General features: G+C 38.9%; 1 long non-coding RNA gene across 3 annotated transcripts in view; it reads right to left on the bottom strand.

The window, feature by feature from the left end:
• Window positions 1–5354: 5354 nt before the first annotated feature.
• LOC128073489 (uncharacterized) overlaps window positions 5355–22257 on the bottom strand; it is a 32609-nt gene continuing 15706 nt past the window's right edge. The window contains exon 3 of one of the 3 annotated variants that reach the window (XR_008202737.1): window positions 5355–6016. This is a non-coding gene — a long non-coding RNA (uncharacterized LOC128073489). Of the gene's footprint in view, window positions 6017–16498; window positions 17398–22257 lie in introns of those variants that run through there. The other 2 variants (XR_008202738.1, XR_008202735.1) reach the window with 2 other exon arrangements.

The raw sequence follows: 22257 nt of genomic DNA, 5'->3' as shown, positions 1-22257 counted from the left end.
GGTATACAAAAGGTACAGAATGAGCCTGGTATAGATTTTCAACTAAATTTTCCTAAATTTTCCATGTATTTCATGTGCATATGTGATCAAATTTTATATATATCACTAGAATTTCACAGAAAATGCTGTAACAGCATTGAAGTGTGGAGGTGATGAGCCTCATCAGTAGCTCTTTCTAGAGCATGAGGAATAAACATGATTGTATGAACTAAATATTATTAACTAAACAACTCACATCGCTACCATTTAGCTTGTTGGTTGTGGCAAGCGAGCCGCTGTTGGTCAAGAAGCAGAATGACAAGGCTTTGATACAATTACCTGATGCACACTTGCACAGTACACAAGGAATGCTGACACAGCAGTTTACCACAGATTCAGTCCAGAGACACGAAGAGGAGTCTGAGTTTAATGATCCAGAGCTCTCGTAAACTCATCGCTCACCATGCATTTGTAATTATTCCAGCTTATATGACTCTAAGAGTGACTGCATATCTGTTAGTTTTAGTATCATGTTCTATACTGAAAATATTTTGCAGCCACTGTTAACAACACACTGCTGCTAACCTGGTGGGGCTCTGAGGCTTAAATTCTTGGCACTCTGCTTTCCTGGGGTGTTTCACCTGAGTTTCTTTTCAACAATAATGTTGTTCTATTTGGAGTCTCAGCAGACTTCATGCTAGAGAGAAACTTAGAAGTCAGCTTGGAGTGTTTTCACTCCCCAGAAGAGGCTGAGTCTTATGACTAGCCAGCAGTTCCTGATCTCTAGCCCACATCTGTCCAGAGAAGTATGCTGCTGCGTCTGGTTTGTCTAAGCAAATTCCTACAGTGTTCCAAACTAGATTATTCCTGACTAAGATCTTAAATCATCTTACATCTAGGGTTTTTTTTACCACTCTGTGAGAACTTATGTGCTTGGACCAAGGGATGCATCCAGCGCTTACAACCCTGTAGATGGCTGTGAGGCTGGAAGTGGGGGTCTGCTGTGGAGATGACAGCCATCAGCAGCTGTTTGATGTACAGAGCACAGAGCAGAGCCTCCTAAGCTGGCAGCATGGAGAACTATGCCAGGAACAGCAGCAGTGCTGAGACATGATGCCACCTTCGAAGAACGCTCCTGCTGCTACATGTTGAAAAAAGTCAGCCCTTTGATAACTAGGCAGGGTACAGAGCAGGTTCCTTGCCTTTTTGTCATTTTCCTATCAAGGTGAGAAGTGTTTCTTGTTTGGAAATACTCACTACGCTGACATTGTAATTCAGGACCTTCCTCTTAGATTAAAGGGAAACCAAAAATAGGGCTTTGGCACACCTAACGGGAATGGCACAGGGTATCTGCATTGCTCTGTCACTGCACTTAGTGGATCCTGAAACGGCTGTTAGGTTTTTGATGTCTGCTGGGCTGACTCTTAAACAAAAGAAAAGAGGCTGTCACTGATGATGCGAACTGCCAAGCCAACATATGAAGCATATTTGATAGTAGTACACTCATATGGGCTAAATGAGGTCTCTATTTTGGTTGACATCTATAGTGGGAAACTTACAGCTCATTTAATTTTGCAGGGGTTTAAACTAATTCTTCTTCCTCTGCTGGAACAGATGAACAAATGGTGTGAGGATACAAGGTTCCATAATAAATGGGACCATCAGCACCACACAATTCATTAGGAAGTTCCTGTAGTGCCTGCATCTGCGAGGGACATTTTGAAGGTCAGATCTCAGACCTTTGTGTTAGAGAATTTTGAGATCTGATATTATTCCCAAAATCGCACTTAAAATCTCTGGCAAATTGCTGATTGTAAGCACTGGTTTTAGGAGATACATCTCACTTTGGCTCTGCTAAGAGCACAGGATCCTGGCTTCTAACTGAAGCTTGATCCCAACTAGCAAAAAGAAAAGTAAGTGTGAATTAATCCCTAATCTGCTTGGATGCTCAGCAGTACAATTGTTTTGTTCACCTAGCCAGAAGTGGGAGAAGAATCTCATACAAAGATCTGAATTAGCCAATATGTTCCTAGAGAATATTAACACAGAAACAAACAGAAGCAAAATGTACTTCCAAAATATGTGGTACTGCCACCAAAATCTTGGAATGAAACTTATCAACCCAAATGACAAGTTAGAAAGCTGGTGTTGTCAGGTGTCACTGCTTCTTATCATTCTCCAGGAGAATTTCTTGAAGTTAAAACACTGGACAGATATTAAAAAATTAGCCCCAAATTTTGCGTACGGTTTTCTTCAAAGAGGGTGATGCTGTTCAAAATCAAGAAGCCTGGCTCCACTGATTTAAAAAGTATTGCCTTTGGATTGTAGGTTCCTGACAACTGCAAAGTATCCATGCAGCCCTCTGACCTCATTTGCTTACTTATTTGGTTAGTTCAGCTTACAGCCGTGCAGCAAAAGCAATAAATTAAGACCAACATATGAAGTCATTATATACAACATTAAAATCAAACAGATGTATACAAATTAGAGAAAATTAAACATATATAATCACCTTTACCAAACACAAAAATAACAGGAAGAGATACAATTCAGGCTAGAAATAGATGGCTCAGTTGAATTATACATTATTGCAGCTTCAGATTTCTTTAATTACAAAAATGATGCTGCTATTAGTAAAGATTGCTCTTGCAATAATACGTATAACTTCTCTTTTCTCTTCTCCTTCATTTTTTTAAATGTGAATTAGGCTAGAGTAAGTAATTTTTCAAAGTTATACACAGCTTGTGGGAAAAAATTGGTTTACTTCTCTAGTACCAACATAACATAACAAAAAGCAAGTGTTATTAAGCAGAGTATATTGTTATGTGCTTAGTTGTTTCTGCCATGAGAAAAAAGAAGATCAAATGAGAGAAGTACTATCCATGCTATTTCTCCTATAACATGCAATAATATGTTTGCAATTTGGGTAGTTTTGGTTTGACAATGTGATTATAAGATAAGAAATATTTAGAGAAGAAGAAAAAAATAACCCACACCTGAGAATACTTGTAAATGTCTAAACAGGAATGCATTTTTGAGATCCAGATCCCTTAGATTATAAAGACTGTACAACAATTGCACCAAATGCCTATGAAGCTAAACAGAGTTGCCTTGGTTTGTATGGCACCAAGATAGTTCATCTCGGCTGTGAAAACTTCACTCATTACAAACAGAAAGCCCTTATAAATGTGTTTAGAAGGCTGAAACTATGCAAAATTATGCTTGCATCAATAAGTTACCATATTAAACTCAGCTAAATTTTGGATTAATCAGACCATCATATCTACTCCAGTAAAAGAATATGATGGAAATCAACATCCCTCACCAAAGAAGTGATCCCTAACTTTTTGTCCTTCCTTGTCAGTAGCATACAAAGCAAATCACTCATGATTTATTTATTTAAACGAGTGCATTCTGCTTTGTACTGAAACATATTAAGAATACATGATTTAAACTCTTCTCACACAGACATGGCCTAAATCATAAAAATCCTATAAACCTTGTTAAACAGTCACAGTCTTTGCTGGGAGTCTGCAGTGTTTGTCGTTTGGAAACAGAACATGAGATGCCATGTTCCTACCCAGGTAGGTTTGAGCCAACTTGCAATTAAGTTTTGTTTTTGTCCATAAAAACAGGGGGAGATTACAGAGTTCACACTGGGATATAGTTTCCAGTTTATGAGGCTGCCCATGTATGCAGTCAACAATCAGATCCACATTAGCATTTAATTTACAGTCACGAGCAAAGAATATTCTGTGAGGTGCAAAACTGAATCTCTCTCTCTTGGTTGTGCAAGCTCCTGACAGTTCAGAGGAAATCCAGACACATTTGCATGGAGTAAACTTCTGTAAACATGTTCTGCACTCCAGTAAAGAAATAAATGTCAAGGTAAGCTTGGCAAGCAACAAAAAAGGATGAGTCATATTTCTGCAGTTTCATTCCAAAGATGCTATCTTTTACCTTCCTCAGTCCTGTAGTCGTAAGACTGACACTGTTTCAGCTCCTTTATGGGAAACAGTATTCAAGCACTACGGGTAAATGATTTACTGGAGCCCCACAGTCATTTTTCACATATGCTTTGTTTTCATTACGAAAATCTGGAAAGAATAAGTTCCCATATGCAGCAATCAATGTGAAATTGCCTATCTAAAATGTTTATAAGCCACTCCTCATCCATACTTTTAGCTGATATGTTTACATTACAGCATGTAAGTTAAAGTCATCTTACGAAAGACTTCTTGTCAAGTAATTAATGGAAAATATTATAATCATTTTGCAAAAGAAAAGACTGTGGTGGCGACACTAAGACCATATTCCAAGCAACCATTGGATTCAGGTTGTGTAAGTTCTGATTAACCAAACCGACATATCTTGGAAACTTCTTTTCAAGACTGCTATGCAGTGATCGACAGGATCTATATGCAAGTCCAGCATCCGAAATTCAGGCCAAGTTCTTAGAAATAAAGGAATTGGGGATAAAAGGCCACTTTGGAAAAGATCTGCGCAAGATTACATGTGTTGTCTCGGACATGGCCCAGAACTGAACTCAATCCCCACTCTTAAACCAGGGGATTAACAGAGTAAATATTGTTCCTGCTAATGTTACTGACTAGTAAGCATTTTCTTAACATTGACAGTTAAAAGATGCATAGAAAGTACTTAGTACTTTCTGTCTAACACATCCCTATTTCCCACTGGGCTGCTGATCTGACTGCATCTAATTAACACATCTTTTTTTCCAGAATGCTTAACTACTCTCACTTAGGTGAACAGAAATCAGTACATGATACAGGTATTGTATATCCTTGAAAACACAGTGGAGTAGTACTAATGACACTGTGTTATTCAGCATGATTAGCATTGAAGAACACATACACGTCTTTTTTTTTTTTTTTTTTTTTTTTTAGTAAATTTCTACCTAATCCAGATAACAAGATCTGGATGATGAAAGCACTTTTGATCTGGAACAGGCTGGATATTTTCACAGAATCACAGAATAAACAAAGTTGGGAAAGACCTACACGATCACCCAGTCCAACCATCCACCTATCACCAATAGTTCTCACTAAACCATGTCCCTCAACACAAAATCCAAACGTTCCTTGAACACCTCCAGGTTGGTGACTCCACCACCTCCCTGGGCAGCCCATTCCAGGGCCTGAACACTCTTTCAGAAAAGTAGCATTTCCTAACTTAGTAGTATTTCCTGAAGTGGATATTTTTAAGCATGTCAGTCCAAGACAATGCAGATATAAACAAAGCTCAATAAAGGAGAGGGAAGTTATGCTTTAATGACTTTCTGATACTTGCTCATGTACATTGATGTACGTGCTGATGCACAGAGAAGACATTTACATTTACATATTTTTGTGCCAGTGAACAATTCCAGGCCCATTTTGAAAAGCAACATCACCACATTTTAATGCACTTCTGCCTATCATGATAGCTAAGTATAAGAAAGAGAAGTATCCATAAAATCCATTCTGAAATCCCACAAATGTCTTTAAGACAGAAACATTTCCAAGACATTTCTCTGTGTTATTGCTTTATTACTGTCTCAAAATCAAGTGTCTGTATTTCGGAGAAATTTGGGGTTCCTCTTAGCTATGAAGTCTTTCTTGTGGTACTGGTTCTGGGAGCTTCCATTTTTCCATTTTTGGGCTACATAAGTAAGTGCAGACATACAGACATACAGAAGAAAAAATACTGAAATCAAGAGAGATGCAGGATCAGTTCAGAGAAACTGTGATCTTATCGGCATGGATCCATTCAGCTCTGCTGTAATCACTCTGAGCACTGTGATTCCCTCAGGTGTGCCTGAACTCATTCATTGAAGTCACAGGGCTGACAAACTCTGGAAACTATCAGTCTCTCTGCTAGCAGCCAAACAAGATCTTCCTTTACATCTTCTGTCCTTCAACACCTTCTATCGCAGACTACCCCAGACGTGTCTCCTTCTTTGCATTTTCATATATCAGTTCTGTCAGTTCTCCTTGCTATTGTCTCTCATAGCATCTTTATCTTTGTTTATTCAACTCTGGAAGAAAAAAGATAGGTGACTTAGACTTGTCAGATTGTATGCGTAGTCATACTCTGTAAACACAAGATGAGCTTATTGTGTCCTCCCACTGTACCTTTCCCTGGCTTACTCAGCCTCAGTTCAGACTTTTAGGGTGGAATTCGTCTCTCTTGACTTCTGAGCCAGAGTCCTGTGGGACTGCCTTATTATCACGGAAACAAATAGCAGCTTAGTGACATGATTCACCTTCTGTATTTTAGATGCCTGCCTTAGGGTGAAACTACTTGTGTCTTAGAAAACCCTCCTTCCACTGGCTGCAAGGGTAAATCACAAGATACCTCAACAGCAAATAGCCCAGTTTAGGTACTTACAGGTTAGAAGGATCTTAGTGACATTTAAGATAGTATGACTGTGACAATAATTCTATGTTTCTCAATCACCTGGAAATTGGGAATTTCTTCCCTTTCTCCATGTGCAGTATCACTAGCATATTGACCTGACAAAGGGCTGCAAGACTTTAACTGCCTTACCACAGAAAGCCTGGAGGAAGCCAAGGAGGATTTGAAATTGGGTGACAGATGAAAACCACAATTTAAGCTCTGAATAGAAAAAGAATTTTTAGAGTTGGCAGTATTAAATAATGGGATCAAGATTGAATACAATACAATAATTCATATGATCTAAATAAAATAAAGTTTCAACAAAGCTCTAGTCAACAAAAACTGTAACTCTCAAAATGATCTTGTAAAAAAAATAACACGTTTATATTACAGGTTTGGCTTGATGCTGTAGATATTACAGCTGCCACTCTTCATCTGGTTTCTAAACACGAAAGATTGGATTTATGTCCCTACAAGTGTGGAGGTGAGGAATCTCAAGAAAAATAAGCACATTGATTCACATGAAAAGTATGTGCCAAATAAAGCCTTAAATCATTTTATGCAGCTTGTCACTCATACGTATTTGACTGTCATCCAGATTGTTGGAATTGTCTTTCATACAGAAAAAAAAAAAGATCTGGTTATTTTTAGGTTAATTGGAAAAGCAACAGAGTATCTTTAAATTAATGAATAAGTCAAGTCATTTTTTCTAAGCTAAGTAATATTTTCCATCATTCCTACCTCCTTAACACCTATCTTCATTGCCTAAACATTCACATACTTTACTTTTTTGTATTCAGATGAGTCACGAAGTCACGTTACGATGATAAATACATCATCTCCATTTCCTCTTAGTATTAACTCAGCTGCATGATTCACACCATCAAATTTTACTCATTCTATCCTTTGTTGTTCATAACCTTGACTGTTCACATCAACAGTATTGCTAGAATCACATGTTTTTACTTAAAAGTTAACATAATTTTTTTATCTGTTTTACATATAACAAATTCAGTCTGGCACATGTTTTTTCTCTTATGATAGCTATTCACATGGACTCACAAATGTTACTATAATGCAAGCTGAAGAAACTAACCTTATACAAGAAGTTCCCCATTATGATGCTACCTAACTGATTTGAGTTAACAACTATTTGTAAAAGATGTTTAATAGAAGTTCTTCCTCTTTTACAGCTTAGAACACAATTTAAAGCTCAGCTGGGATTGCTTTGAATTGCTATCTTAGAAAATCTATGCACCTTCTATGCATCAGAGAGTCCTACTTGGTCTTTCTTGCATGACCTCAAGGTCTATATTTATATTCACAGCATCCCTGAAACTCAGAGTATTTACTTTGCTTCTCTGATTTCCTATGAGTAACAAATCAATTCCTAACAGTTCTTAGACGGTAACGTCTGATGATCCTGACTGAGAAAAATTATGTGTCATTAAAGCAACACGTAACTGAGATGCTGTATTCTAAAGATAGCAATACATCATTATCTGTGTGAGTGACTGAGGATTGAGGAAACATCAACTCTTCCTTAAGAGGAAGTTATTAGAAGATTAAACAAAAAGCAACACATCACCAGTTGTTTTCTGAGCAATCATTCCTGAGCAATAGGAAGCTTCATCTTGAAATTAAGTCACTAATTCTCCTGGCTCATGAGTCTGGAGCTCAGTGGAGCACAGAATAATTAGAAGTTGCTGGTTAACGATGAGGTGCAGAGAGAAAATGGTTAGATTTTCTGAAAGTGAACATAAGGACACACATATGCTGTGAGAGTCTCTGAATGCATAAAGAACATTTTTCAGCTTCTAGGCTCCTAGACTTAGGAAAAGACAAACAAGTGTGGTGACTCTGTCTTGAAGCTATAGGGATGCTTTTTTTTTAAATGCAAACAAATGATTTCAAATATCTTTAATGTTTTGCTCTTTTTTTGCTGAATACATATCTGGTTTACTTGGAAGGGGCTTTGCAGGGGTGTGATGTGGGTACATACTGTGAAAGTTGGTGTTAAGACACGGGGGAAGAAAAGAAGTATTGTGTGTTTGCAGAAAGCTGAAAAACTTTCTTGTTGTCTTCTCATTTGTAAATCTTCGTCTGCTGCTCCAAAGGGACAAGAACTACTGAATGCAAATCTGCTAAGGTTTGCACTGAATAGCCTAGACCTCAAAATTGCACGGCTAATTGACCAACAAATGTGTTGTTCACTGATGCATGTGAAAATCTTACTGTTAATGTCAGTGTGTCAAGACATTAAAGCTCCCACTGGGACTTACTTTTTAAGTGCCTTGACTATGGATCTTTGAACATCTTTGGTAGCCGTTTCACTTCAGATATTTAAACAGCAATAAAAGTCAAACTTCCATTTTCATTCAAGGATGGAAGTCAGGCAAAGTTTTTACGCAATTCAGATTTCCTTGGTTAATTTTAATGTTCATATTAAGCACGAAAATAGTGTGCAACTCAAAAAGCTCCTTTCCTTGAAAATCCCCTCACCAGCCCCTTCCCACATAACCCATTCAGCAGCAGGCTGCAGGCCTTCTTCCTTCTCCAGGTGGAATTTCAACATTCTCCCACCCACAGCACAGCTCCTCTACTGCTCAGCCACATCTCACAGCAGGTCCAACCGGCTCTTGCATCTGCCAGGCTGCAGAAGCTAAGCATAGTGACATAGAAGCTTCTCCCAAGTAAAATATGGCTTATAAGCAGGGACAGAACAACACACTTGGGGAGGAAAATGTTAAAGATGAGACTGTGTCTCATTTGTCTAAAGCATAGACAAAACCCAAACCCTAACTCTTCCTTGGATCCCCCTTCCTGGGGACTGATGCCATCTGGATGGAAATGCCTCTGAAGACAGACACTTTTCCTAGCTTCAGAGCACTTACCTTTTTTTTTTTTTAATAACCAGGCAACCCCTCTGTTTTCTGTGTCCAAAGGTTGTCTTGCCAAACTCATTTGGTGAAAAAAGAAATGGACACTGGAAATATTCTTCTGACCGCCCTGCTTCATGTACTGCGTGCTGCACATCAGCATTGGAAGACACTGTTTCTAAAAGTGAACTGTCTCCTTATTAACAGACTCATTCACTGAGACATTGAGCTAGCAAATGAGTTCACACAACTCGCCTGTCTGTGCTGCCTCCAAGCTCTGCCTTCCTGCAACCTACCCTCTTCCTTCCAAACTCAACACAGGTAATTTAGCCTCTAAGTACCTGTGGCTGGCTGTGTACTTTTATGTTTGTATGTGCTTATTGCTCTGGGAATCTGTGGAAAACTTTTTAAATGGCTTGTCTCCTTGCTGCTTTAATAGATCATGATACAACAAGGGCACATGTAATATTCGAGAGGTTAAAGTGGCCCCCAGATTTCAGTAGTTGATTTGAGAACTGCGTAGAAATCTACTTGTTTCTATAACTTTGTTGTTATTTGGCAATAGTTCAATTATGCCATGATTTACAGTCACAGAGTAATCTGCAAAGTATTAATAAACGCAGACAAACATTTTTAAAGTAGTATAAATATAGAACCAAAATCAAAATTCCTACTTTGTTTTGTGTGCTTTAAAATGATGCACAGTAAGTATCGATTGCATTATCTGAACTGAGGGTTTTCTTAACAGCAGTGTTATCTTGATTCAGGAAGTAAATTAAAAGCTTCAGAAGAGAGAGCTTTCTGAAAAAAGAAAAAAATGGGTGGGACAAATATTTGCCGCATCTTGTATTGCTTGCAGGGAGTAGTTGCTTTCCTTGTGTCATTGCAAATGATATCAACATGTTACTACTTGCTTGTTGGCATACAGGCTAGAAATAAACTTTTTATCTATTTAATAAATTTGGCCTTCCTACTGGATCTCAGGTTTCTATCCAACGAGTTAAAGAGTTACTCTCAGCTTTCAAGCTGCGAGTTAACTCAGCCCCACACATGTCGACAGGAGCTTTGTCATCAAATTAGCTGGGACCAGGATTTCACTCCATCAATATTTCTTGGAGAAGATCTCAAATACTGAGCTAAGAAACAAATGAGAAAAATTTCAATCTGCAGAAATGTAAGGCGATCATTTCCATCCTAATGTTAAATGACTTAATACCTGGAGTCAGTTACATTAATCTAGGTTAGAGCTTTCACTTTCTGCTAAAAATTCAGCAACTCACATCCAGAATAGATTTGGTTTTCTCTAAGACAGGTACAGACTCCAGATATTTATTCTGCAACATAGCTGTGACAGTTATTTTAGGCATTGCATCAGTGTACATTGGATGGTTTAAGATGTCGGTGTCAAAGGCTGATTGTCTTAGAAGTTCTTATTGTGCTAGAAAATGCATACTGCTCTGGGAAACAAGCTTGCAGGCATATTTCCTGACAAAACAAGCAAATACGTTAGCCAAAGCTTTTTATCTTCAAAAGCAGTGCATTGTTTCAGTGGCAGCTGATCAGCAATGTTCTTCCAGCTAAAGAAATCCAATTGCCACTCTACAGCATGGAGATTAGTAACTTAGTACACCCAACAATAGCATTTTGAATTTGGAAACTGCACTGGATGTAGTATAGCCAATACATATCACATAATAACATGCAGCATTGCATGGATGCTAGCCTCCAAAACTCTCAGAGGTCTTAAAATTGGAGCAGGAAGAAAATTCTGTGAATGTACCACCTGAGAATACAGTGCCCTTTCTGCAAAACTTCAACACTAACATAAGCTGGGATCATTGGAGCGAGGATGAGAGAGTTCAGTGCAGCACCCAGGCTGTGCAAACACAGCACTGCGCCAACTTTGTATTCTCCTGGTTGGAACCCTGTCAGGGCTGGTGTACAGCAGGGAGTTTAAAGTCTAGTATAGATGCCAGCACTCTCAAAGGGCCATTTGAGTGGCCAGGATTACTGGGGCATAAAGGAACCACAAAGCCCCTGCTCTCTGACTGTCATGTGCCAATAGCATGTATTGAGGGAGGGAGTAACGGGAGATGCTTCCAACAGATGAGGATTTTACTCTGCCAGGTGTATCTCTTTGTGATGGATTCCTGTCTGAACCCAGACTCACGTAAATCTCTCCCAGATTACCAGGGCACTGGTGCTAGAGTTTTGGGGAGGCAGCCGAAGTGCTGCAGATTACATTTTAAAGACGTGATACTGACAAATTAAGTTCAAAGTCTTAGCAGGGCCCTTCCAAATGGCAGCTCTCCAAGGCTAGGCAGTTATAGCAGTAAGTTCTATAAATCTTTTCAGAAGCTCCTTGGGCTTCAAATACTTCCAGCATTTCGTCATTCCCTTTAAACGGGGAAAATTGCCCAATCCCTTTTTGGAGGCCAGCATAATTATACTCTTGGAAAATAATAATAATAATAAAGTTTAAAAAACAGAGCACTGTAGTTCACACCGCAAGGTACAATTAGTTAATTCACACAGTAAATACTAGCAGAAATGTTAATAAAATGGCTGTCAGAAGCAGTCCTGTAAATGAATGTGGATGCAAAGAAGTATGAAAATCTCTTCTAAGAATTTTGTTTGGGACTTCTCTTTGTGGCTAGGGAGAATTTAATTTCAGATATAAAACCCTGTCAAGCTTTTGTATGTCTCACAGTATAATGTGGATTTTGTTATTTAACTAGATAAAACCAACTGGGCAAAATGCTTGTGTTTCTTTCCATCTACTGCATTTTCCACCATCGTATTTGCTTGCTAAAGCTGTCCAAGTTCATTAGCATCCTGGAAAACTCTGGAGAAAATCCATGCGAATGTGAGTGTCAGAGAAGTCTCTTCCATCTACAGCAATAAAGCCCATCAAACTATACCCTAAAGCTCACAGGAAAGCTCACAGGACAGTATAAGCTATCTGCTGTGTGCAATTGGCTAACTCCTTGGATTATTTCAAACTCAGTATCGCTTCTTTAAAAAGGAAATATTTTATGTGAATTTCCACTTCACAGTAAACCCTCCAAAGAAGACTCGCTTTTCTTCTGTCATGAATGTAATCTTTGTAGTAAACAAAATTAACATCCATCCTCACCTATTGTATGTTTGACTTACTTGACATGAAAGAAATCAGACAGAACCTGGGATAGTTTTACGGCTTCAAAAGAAGAAGAGAATCAAAATAAAAAAGATTTTTATAAGGAAAGAAAACATTAATATGATCAACTGAACAAATGTGATGTGCTGTGTTTGGACCCCGTTGTGTTCCAGGCTCCCAGAATACCTTCTCTTGGCAAGTGATTAAATTACTGCCAGCCGCTGTTCATTTACTTTTTGCAGTGAGGGATGATGAAAGTGATTTTGGGTGTTTACACATTGCCTTAATTAAATTAATTAATCTGACACTAAGTTCACTCCTTTTCCTACATGGGAAAATGAGACAGAGTTAGTGCCATTTACATTACTTCAGTTGAATACTCACAAACGAGCTGATGGATTTGTGCTAAGTTTTCACAAAGATGGGAATCACGAAAAGAGATCCAAAGGGGTACTGGACATTTGAAACTTTTCCTGAAGTGTTTGCTGTTAACAGTTCATAAATCAAGCTAAGCAGCTTCTTGTCTGCATTTCATCTTATGGATGTGATCTAAAAGAGAAACTTTGAGTAATGACAAACATCTTATCTAGGAGTAAACAGGTAGTAACAGGAAGAAACCCACAGGTGTGGCTGTGGGGGTTGTGTGGTCACCCTTTCAGCACTAGATGGTCAGTCTGATGGAGACAGAAGGCCAGCAGAGGTGAGGCCCTTCCAGACAAGCACATGGGAGCCAGAGGATGGAGCTGAGGAAGAGGACACTCCAAGAAGCAACAACTGGATGGTGGCCTCACAGGGAGAAGAGCATTTATACATATGCTTGTAAGTGATGAAATTGTATGTTTTTCTATTAATTACAAAATGCACACTTTTAACAAAGTTTCGGTATGGCTTGCACGGTACCTTTAAAAACCAAAGCCTTTGTTTAAATGAGGAACACTGACAGAGCCAAGGTACATGGCCTGTGAGGAAAAAGGAGCTTAGCCTGTTACAGTACTTAAATACTGAATCATTTCCATATTGTGTGCCAGATAATCATTCAAATGTAAGTTGTACCCATATGATCTGATACGTCAAGAGTCAAGCAAATTACATCAGTACTCCTGATCTTATCTGAATGCAAAACCCGTGTCTCTTTTTTTGTTCACTGCATCATTTCCCGATTTTTTTGCCATGTTTCCCAGATGAACTTCTCCATTCATCGACTGCTAATTCCTCGATGCAATTAGCATGTCCCTGCAGAATTCCTTTAGTTCATTGTCTGCTGCCTGAGCATAACCCCAGAACTTGTTTAGTCGTCAGTCTAGTAGCCTGGAGGTTATTTCAGTCACTAAGAGGGTGATGTGATTGCTTAACTTAGGTGTCTGGTGCTATTTGAGAAGCCCTAATGTATCTAAGCCACCTACCAGAGACTGATAACACAGCGTGGGAGTCTCATAGTCTTGGCAGGTAGAGATGAGGGTGGGTGACCTCTGCTTCATTTGAAGTTTAGCAAGATGCCTATATTTGGGTAACTGAAATGAGCCGGAGCAGCTGATTCTTAAATGTATTAATTTGCTTTTTAGTTTAAATATAAGCAATTTTTTTAAAAAAATGACTAATGCTGTACATCTCACAGTCTGCTTTCTGCAAAGCAATTAATGGTTTGTTCTACCTTTTCACTAGTTCATGCAGCTCAAGAAACTTCAGTACAGGGAGTTAGAATAGAGTTAGAATAATACAGAATGTTAGAATAACATTCAGAAGCAAATTGTTATTTACATGTTTATTCATTTGCCTCATTAAATGCGTCATTCAGTTTTTAAGCTTAGTTTTCTGTATCCATAGGAACTGAGTAAGACTAAAAATGGCGTCACTTCGTTTTTCGTTTACTGATCTTGAAAGGATTTTCTGAACCTGCAGTTGCGTCCTATCTCATGGGCATTGTTTCAATCCACTTTCATGTCAAGTACTGTAACTTAAAAACTAAATAACATGCCTCATATTTGATCATTCGATATTAAACTATTCAGTGATCCTTTGTGGTACTCTTATTTCATGTCATTGCACTAACAAGAATTGTTCTCACTGGTCATTCTGTCCACCCTATGCGTAGATGTTTTATGTGTTCCTGCTTTACAGTTCTACCACTTATTATTGCTTGCTTCATACCTTCCTTTCTTGACTGCAGCTGAGAGTGATGTTTGCAGAAGATAGATGGTAAAGGCCTGATGTTAGAAAAATACTTGGCACCTCAAAGCTGTTCCTATGGCAACTGAGGCCTACACCAGTACTATGAAACCTTATGCCATTTTTAAGCACAGTGTTTTTGCAATTTTTATTTTATTTTATTTTATTTTTTTTTAAAGTACCATATCATACCATTCTTTTTGGTAAATTTCACAAACATACATGAAAATATGTTCAGTGTTTTTGGGAACATATATATATATATATTTTTTTTTTTCTTTAATACCACGATGAATTCATCATTTAAAATGGGGGAAGAACTCCTTGAGAGCAGTGCTGTGGAGAAGGATTTGGGGGTCCTGGTGGATGAGAAACTGGACACAAGCCAGCAGTGTGTGCTTGCAACCCAGAAGGCCAACTGTGTTCTGGGCTGCATTAAAAAAGGGGTGTCCAGCAGGGAGAGGGAGGTGATCGTCCCCCTCTACTCAGCTCTTGTGAGGCGCTACCTGGAGTACTGTGTCCAGGTCTGGGGCCCCCAGTACAGGAAGGACATGGAGGTCTTGGAGGGGGTCCGTAGGAGGGCCACTAAGATGATCAGAGGGCTGGAGCACCCCATGAGGAAAGGTTGAGGGAACTGGGATTGTTTAGCTTGGAGGAGAGGAGGTTCAAGGGAGACCTCATTGCAGCCTTCCGGTACTTAAAGGAAGCGTATAAACAGGAGGGAGAATGGCTGTTTACAAGGATGGATAGTGATAGGACAAGGGGGAATGGTTTTAAACTGAGACAGGGGAGGTTTACATTGGATATTAGGAGAAGGTTTTTCACACAGGGTGGTGATGCTCTGGAACAGGTTGCCTAAGGAGGCTGTGGATGCCCCATCCCTGGAGGCATTCAAGGCCAGGCTGGATGTGGCTCTGGGCAGCCTGGTCTGCTGGTTGGCGACCCTGCAAGTAGCAGGGGGTTGGATCTGGATGATCATGTGGTCCTTTTCAAGCCAGGCCTTTGTATGATTCTATGATTCTATGATTTTGTTATGTTTTTGAGCTGACGATTGCAACAGCACATTGCTACTGGATTTACCAAACTAAATCATATTACTATTAAAAATAGGTGAGAGTAATCAGTCACATTCAAGTATGTTACATAGAATAATGAATTTTTTTTAAATTAAGCTTAGATGTAACTATACCTAAGACTAAAAACCTCTTTTATTTTTCTTAACAACTTTGTAAGTACATAAATGAACTGTAAGTTCAGTTAAAAGATTTACTGAGTTTGTTCTTTCATGGATGGGTTGCTTCAACTACCTGAAGCAGTCCCTGGATTAAGTTAGAAAACCCTTGTCTGTCGAAGGAGCCTGAGGAAAAACTTGAGGTTTGTCACTGATGCTGCAATTTACCTGGCCACGGTCAGCCCTTGGTGAGCCCTCAAGGTGCTGCACAGCCCTGAAACCAGTGTCCAGTCTGACCTTGCTGCTGAATCCCACCTGGAGCAGAGGGGACAAAGCAGGGACAGCAGGGCAGTCAGTGGGAAGGCACATGCCCTACTATCTGGGTGAAGGAAATGTTCCATCTCTGGAAGTGAGAATTCTCCACGCTGGTCAGACTTGCTGTTTCCCCACACAAAAGATCTTTGTTCTGCGTGGTTAGCTCTTCTGTGCACCAAACCTTTATAATTCATGCAAGTTTAAAAAAAAGAAAAAAGTTTCTCTTATGCTTCAGTTGGTTCCTTGTCCCAGGCTGTTTCCACCTCAATAGTTGACTACAAAATTTTAACATTTGACTTCTTCCTGGGAGATAAACTCAAAAGTCCTGCCAGAGAAATGAATATCCAGGCAAGAAGTTTCATGACATCTGGGTTTTTTTTAGGTAATAATTACCTTCTAGTGTTCTTCTTTGCTATGTTTGCTACTGAAGAATTCACTGTGAACAGTGTCTTTCATGCTTGCTCTGAGGACTGTCTTTTATTAATATAATTCAAATATAGCAAAGTAATACAAAAATTCACCATGTTGCATCACTGGCAACCTTAAAATTATATTTCAGGCTGATGTGTTCAGCCTGAATGGGGGGCTATAATCACCTTTACTGTGACCAAAGAGATCATGTATAAACCATTCTTCACTGAACATCCCACAGAAAGAAGCTTGGATTAATGTCTCTCACAGAATCTTCTCTGCCTTTGGACTGTAGTTTTCCATTTTCATCCACTACAGGTACTGCATCAGAAACACGTCTCTATTTAAGAGTTCAAATTTTTTTTCTATAAGTGTAAAGCAAAAGTGATATCCAGTGGCCTGCAAATCCAAATTGATCAGAGTTCTTATTACAAAAGCACTGCATAACTTTTCAAACAATTTAATCTTTTTCTGCTGACTTGCATGAATTTGCTCTTCAGTAGTTTCTTTCATAAAGATATAATTTGTGTTAAAAATAAGATTATAATGCTAGAGTTGTGAACAAATTTGGTTTGAACACATAAGGTTATTGACTGCAGTGAGTAAGGAAACATTCAGGAATTGCTTCTCTCTCATGAAGGAGAGAAGTTAACTTTGTAAGGATTTGAATGTTTCATTATTGACACTGAACCTATGGAATGCTTTGGAATAGTTTTTAAAAGTTAATTTAACAGGAGTGTAGACATTTCATAGGCAATTTTATAAATGTGAGTAAACAATGAGCTTGAAAAGATATGCCTTCTGGCTAAACATTTCCCAGACTATTCTGCAAAGCAATCCAACAGTTCTGAGCAAAACTGTACTAGCCAATCAAATAGAAACACAGCGATGGGAGGGAACACAAATGCCCATGGGAAGGAGTGGAGAGCATCAGTAGCCTGAAACCAGAACAGAGAAGAATTATACAATAACATTTTGCAAACGAAAGCTATTTTGCACTCTGTGCTCCTATACTGCCTTCTTAATCGAGATTGATTTCAGATAGATAAGTCTGCCCATGTAACTCTGCTAGTGCATCTCTGACCAGAACTGCTCACAACTTTTTATTCTATGAAGAGCCTATACTTAAGCAGCTTTTAACTTCTGGACCTCTTACTTCTGATACTAGATGCTATCAATATACATAGTAAGTCTCAGAAAATAAATGGAAGAAGACAAAGAAAAAAATACAGCAACTTGTATGGAGACACATAAGGAAATGATTAAAAAAAAACAGTGATAACTAAAAAGTGAAAGACAAGAGCAAGAGGTACTGCAAAGGAGGAAAACCAGTGTAATCTGTCATCTGTCTTGGAACAACCACTCACTAATAACAGGAGCACCATCCAAATAACATAGCAGAATCACCTTTTTTAATCTCAGTAAATAAATCAAGATACAATACAACCATTTTGTCTCATCATCTTTCTCTCCCTCTCTCACAGTTCTCTAGCCATCCTACTGGAGTCAGCCTCAAAGGCAAGCAGACTATCACATCACTTTTCACTTGTGATTCAGATTTACCTAAGTAAGCAGGCCTGTCAGTATTTGATAACTGCTGAGGGCAAATTAATAAAACTTTAAGCAAGAGTGGCTCCTGTCTTGACTCAGAAACAGGACTGAGGTGGAACTGACTCTTCTATTGCTGCCACTACAGTTATATCTGCTGGACAAGAGACACATTTCACAAGGAGCTGGTTCTTTTATGGCAAAAAATAATAAATCACAGGTTGCTATGTGTTCTCATACCTATAAGACTCCTCTGTAACAAGCCTTTCTGCAGGTGGACAGTCTTGTTTGGGTGTCTTTCATTTAAAGTACAAAGCTAAAAGAGGAAAGAGAGTTTAACTGGGACACAGCCACCAAATTTGGCAGTACACCCTTTGCATATTTTTTTAAAGATTTTGTCCATATGAGTTCTGAGCACAAATGCCAAATGACACGCAGGATAGAAAGATTAAGCTGATAAAACTGTGCTGCAGTTTTTTTTTCCTACTATTTTGGCTGCTTGTGGTATACAAATTACTTTTTTTTTCTCGATTAAAATGAAAGGCAGTAAAAGTAGGTACCAGCTTTCCTTTTTAATTAAAATGATTTAAAGAGATCATCTGTGTGTTCGTCCTTCGTTTCATATTTCATTAGCCAAATGGAATCTCAGAAAAACTGCGTTGCAAGATAGGATGTCTCTAATGAGGTAGCACTTTTTTCTTTTTTTTTGCAGGTATCTGCTCATTTTATCTGGATGTCTTATTGTTAATAGCCTCGTCTGCCCACACAGCTGTGCCTGTTACAGCAGAACAACATGTTCCCTCCAGTACAGTGGAGTTATTTCATGTCCGACGAGAGATAAAATGTAAGCTCCCCAAAACAGACCTCCAAATCACCCTGTAAAAGGAAACTACAGGGAGACAGGCTGCTGGTAAAAAGAGAGATCAAAGGGCTACATTAAGGACTCATAGCCATATTTCTCTTTCATCAGGCCAGCTTATGCAACCTGCCAGGTGCAGAATACTTGCGGCTTCTAAGGGGTGAGCAAGTATTACTGATAGGATTGGAGTGAATACCTTCATTTCAATGACACACTCGAAAAATAAAGTGATTTTGCAGGGAGGTCAGGATGTGTTAGGAACAGGTGGCAGATGCAGATATTTTAGATAGCTCTTCCACACTTTGTGTCAGGCAAGGGAAAAGATTTAATCTGCATTGTTACAGGAGCTGATGGTTATTTCCCTTCCCTACTTAGATAATATTTACTAAAAATGGAAGGGGATAAAATGGCAACATATTTTTTAGCTTAGGTATTCCTGCAGGGCAGTGCTGTGGAGTGCTGGAGCCTGGCCCTGTCTGTGGAGGGCCTGAAGACCCCAGGGCTGTTAGAGGGCCCTGAGCTGAGGGGCAGTGCCAGGGCTGGGGGAGCTCTGTATGCCCTGACACTTCCTAAGGGAGGGTTTAAATGGGGAAAGCCACTCATCCTACCCTCAAGCAGGTAGAACACTGATGCAAACTTTCCGTTAGCGGCATTCACATGAGGTTAATCCCTCACAGAAGATCTCGGCTTACTCTATCTCATGCTTCAGGATGAATTTTATCAGGCTGCTTCCTCACTAGCTGATTCAAGAATCTTAAACTTAGGCACTTGTGCTTTCCTTACCCAAGGCCCTGCGTCACTTGCGTGACCAATGCCAGCCATCTGATAGCAGATATCCTTTGTGGAGAGTTTGGCCACAAAAAGGCATTAAACAGTTTGGCCCTCTCACATCTTCTGTTTATATATCTCCTCCCCTTGGAGCAGCAGACAAAAGCTTTCTCAGCTTTTGCAATTTTAGTGCTGTTACAAAAGGACTTCCTGTTACTCCTTACAGACCCAGCCTTTCTGCTTTCATCCAAAAATTATTACACTTTTAATACTGTTGCCATGCTGATCTTTTTAGCTGCTTCGTTCTGCTTCTGGATGGGTAACAGAGCTTTCCCAGTGCTCATCCTCCATTCTCCCATCTTGTTGTTTCCCTGTGGGTTTACCTATCATCCTCTCAAAATGCTGAAATCTACTTTTTTTGAGTACCTATTGCCTAACACTGTCCCTCTTTTCACAAAACAGGGAACTCAGTGCAGAAGCAGAAAGCTGCCCTCATCATGATCTCTACATCTGTCAAACAGTTAATTCTCCTGTATTATTCTTCCAAGTATCTGAAGTGCTTAACTAGCAACAAGCCCGGTCCTTCAGATGTGCAAATGTAAAACCGTTCAGAAATGAAAGTAAATTTCACGTCTCTGGCTTCTGTGCACAGATATAGGAGCCCCAGATTTCTCATCTTTACGTTTTAAAACTGCAGGTCACATTTGGCACAGTAGACTCAGTAGTTAGAAGATGAAGGTAAATAGAAAACCTGGGGCTTTCATTACAATTGAGCAATCAGTGGGGAATATGAAACCTTTATATTGTTTTTAAAGAAGTTGTTGTACATTATTTAACTTTGACTCTTTTCAAAGCTACATAATAATTTAAACCTATAGGATCTCAACCACAACCCATTGAAACTGATGGAGAACTTTCTGAATTCACTGATCAATTTTCATTATAGCTGACAGAATGGAGCAAAATGGTATGTACAATAAAATCTTTTCCATTAAATCTCCATAATTGAAATTGGAAGGGGTCTTTGTTTTTTTGCTTATATCTGTAATACCAATATGTTCATGACTACCATGTCTTATTTTGTTGGCTTTGCAAGAAGCACAGTATGTTCTTAATAAAATCATTACTAGTCATCTCACACAGTGATCTTGTAAAACATAGGCTGTCTAAACTACCCCTCCAAACTACAATTAATAGTTTTTTTGGCATTGGATTTACCCAATCAAATTACTCCGTCTTTCTGAGTAATCTATACTGCATTAACAGCTTAACAGACAAATGCATTTTATTATAAACAATATATTACACAAATATTGATGCAATTCTCTCCAAGTATAGTCCAGACCTATTACAATATGAAAACAACAGTAAAGGCAGTAGAGTGATATCATGTCTTGTTTATTTTCCTCTCTTTGTGCACAAGGTAGAAAAACTTTAAAAAGGTATTCAGAAAAGGAGACAAAGCCCCATTTTAATTTTTTTTCTTTATTTTCTCAGTAGTAGCAAAAGACTTAAAATAAAAACTTGGACTTGGGTCTCCAAAACTCTAAACAAAAGCTTTGTGGACATTTCAGTGTGAAAACTCATGCTTGTCCAAACCATTTTTTGGATGAAAACAGAAGTATATATCAATAGTTTTAACAAAAATAATATCTTTGAAATAAAAAACTGACCAGAACTAAAAATTATTTTTCATATTATGTAAAATGTGTGCATTTCTTGCTGTGCAATGAGGGCATTATGTACTTCCAGATTTTTGTTTATTTATTCCATGGAATGTTTTGCAAATGGAGCTTGCACCATTTTGAACACAGACGGGACAATATATGGTCCTGAGATGCCCCACAAACTGTATCATCCTTCACTGAAGACAGCTGGAGTTCTTATGAAAGGAGAAATAACAGGCTGATAGGGATTCTCCTCAGAAATCAGAAAGTGATGAAGCGTCTGAGAGAGGTGTGCTTATTTCAACAGATCTTGATTTAATGTAGAACAAAACCTTTGTCTGAGCAGTGCAGCACCTAATCACATACCAGCCAAGGAAGCTGCACGCTGCATCGCACGGTACCTCTTGTGTTAGCATTCCAGCTCCTGCTCACAGACAAAAGCAGCTTTCATTTAAACTGAGAGGTATTGAGTAACAAGCCTCTGACCAGCTCAACAAACTGAACACAACTGTCGCAGTGAGACTCTATTAAAGCATGGGAAATTTGCCATGTCCTCAGGATTTATCATTTTAATTGGAATAAGACAGATCCCATCAACAATTACTTAACAGAGCAGCAAGAAGTGTATGTTTTTCTTTAGCAGTGGTTACTATGCAGGATAGACAGAGAGCCAAGGTAGGGGCAGAAACCCTTTTCAGTGTAAACAGATAGCCATCTGATCTGTGGAAGACATGTGCAGGAGAAGAAGGAAAACAGGATCTTTCAGATACAATCAATACTGAAGAAGCAAAATAACATCTTTGCTCAAAGACCTTATATGGCCACAGCAAGACTTGGTTGCTTCTAACAAATCTTTGTGCTAATGCTTCAGTAACTTCACTCTGTTTCTTGTTGGCATATTTGAACAGGAATATTCAAAACTTCATTCTTTGACCTTCCCAAATGCTGCTCCTTTA

Source organism: Tympanuchus pallidicinctus, unplaced genomic scaffold, assembly GCF_026119805.1.
Source record: "Tympanuchus pallidicinctus isolate F22 unplaced genomic scaffold, pur_lepc_1.0 scaffold8, whole genome shotgun sequence".
NCBI lineage: Eukaryota > Metazoa > Chordata > Aves > Galliformes > Phasianidae > Tympanuchus > Tympanuchus pallidicinctus.
Note: the sequence above shows the minus strand (reverse complement) of the source record. Positions and strands in the feature narration are given on the sequence as shown.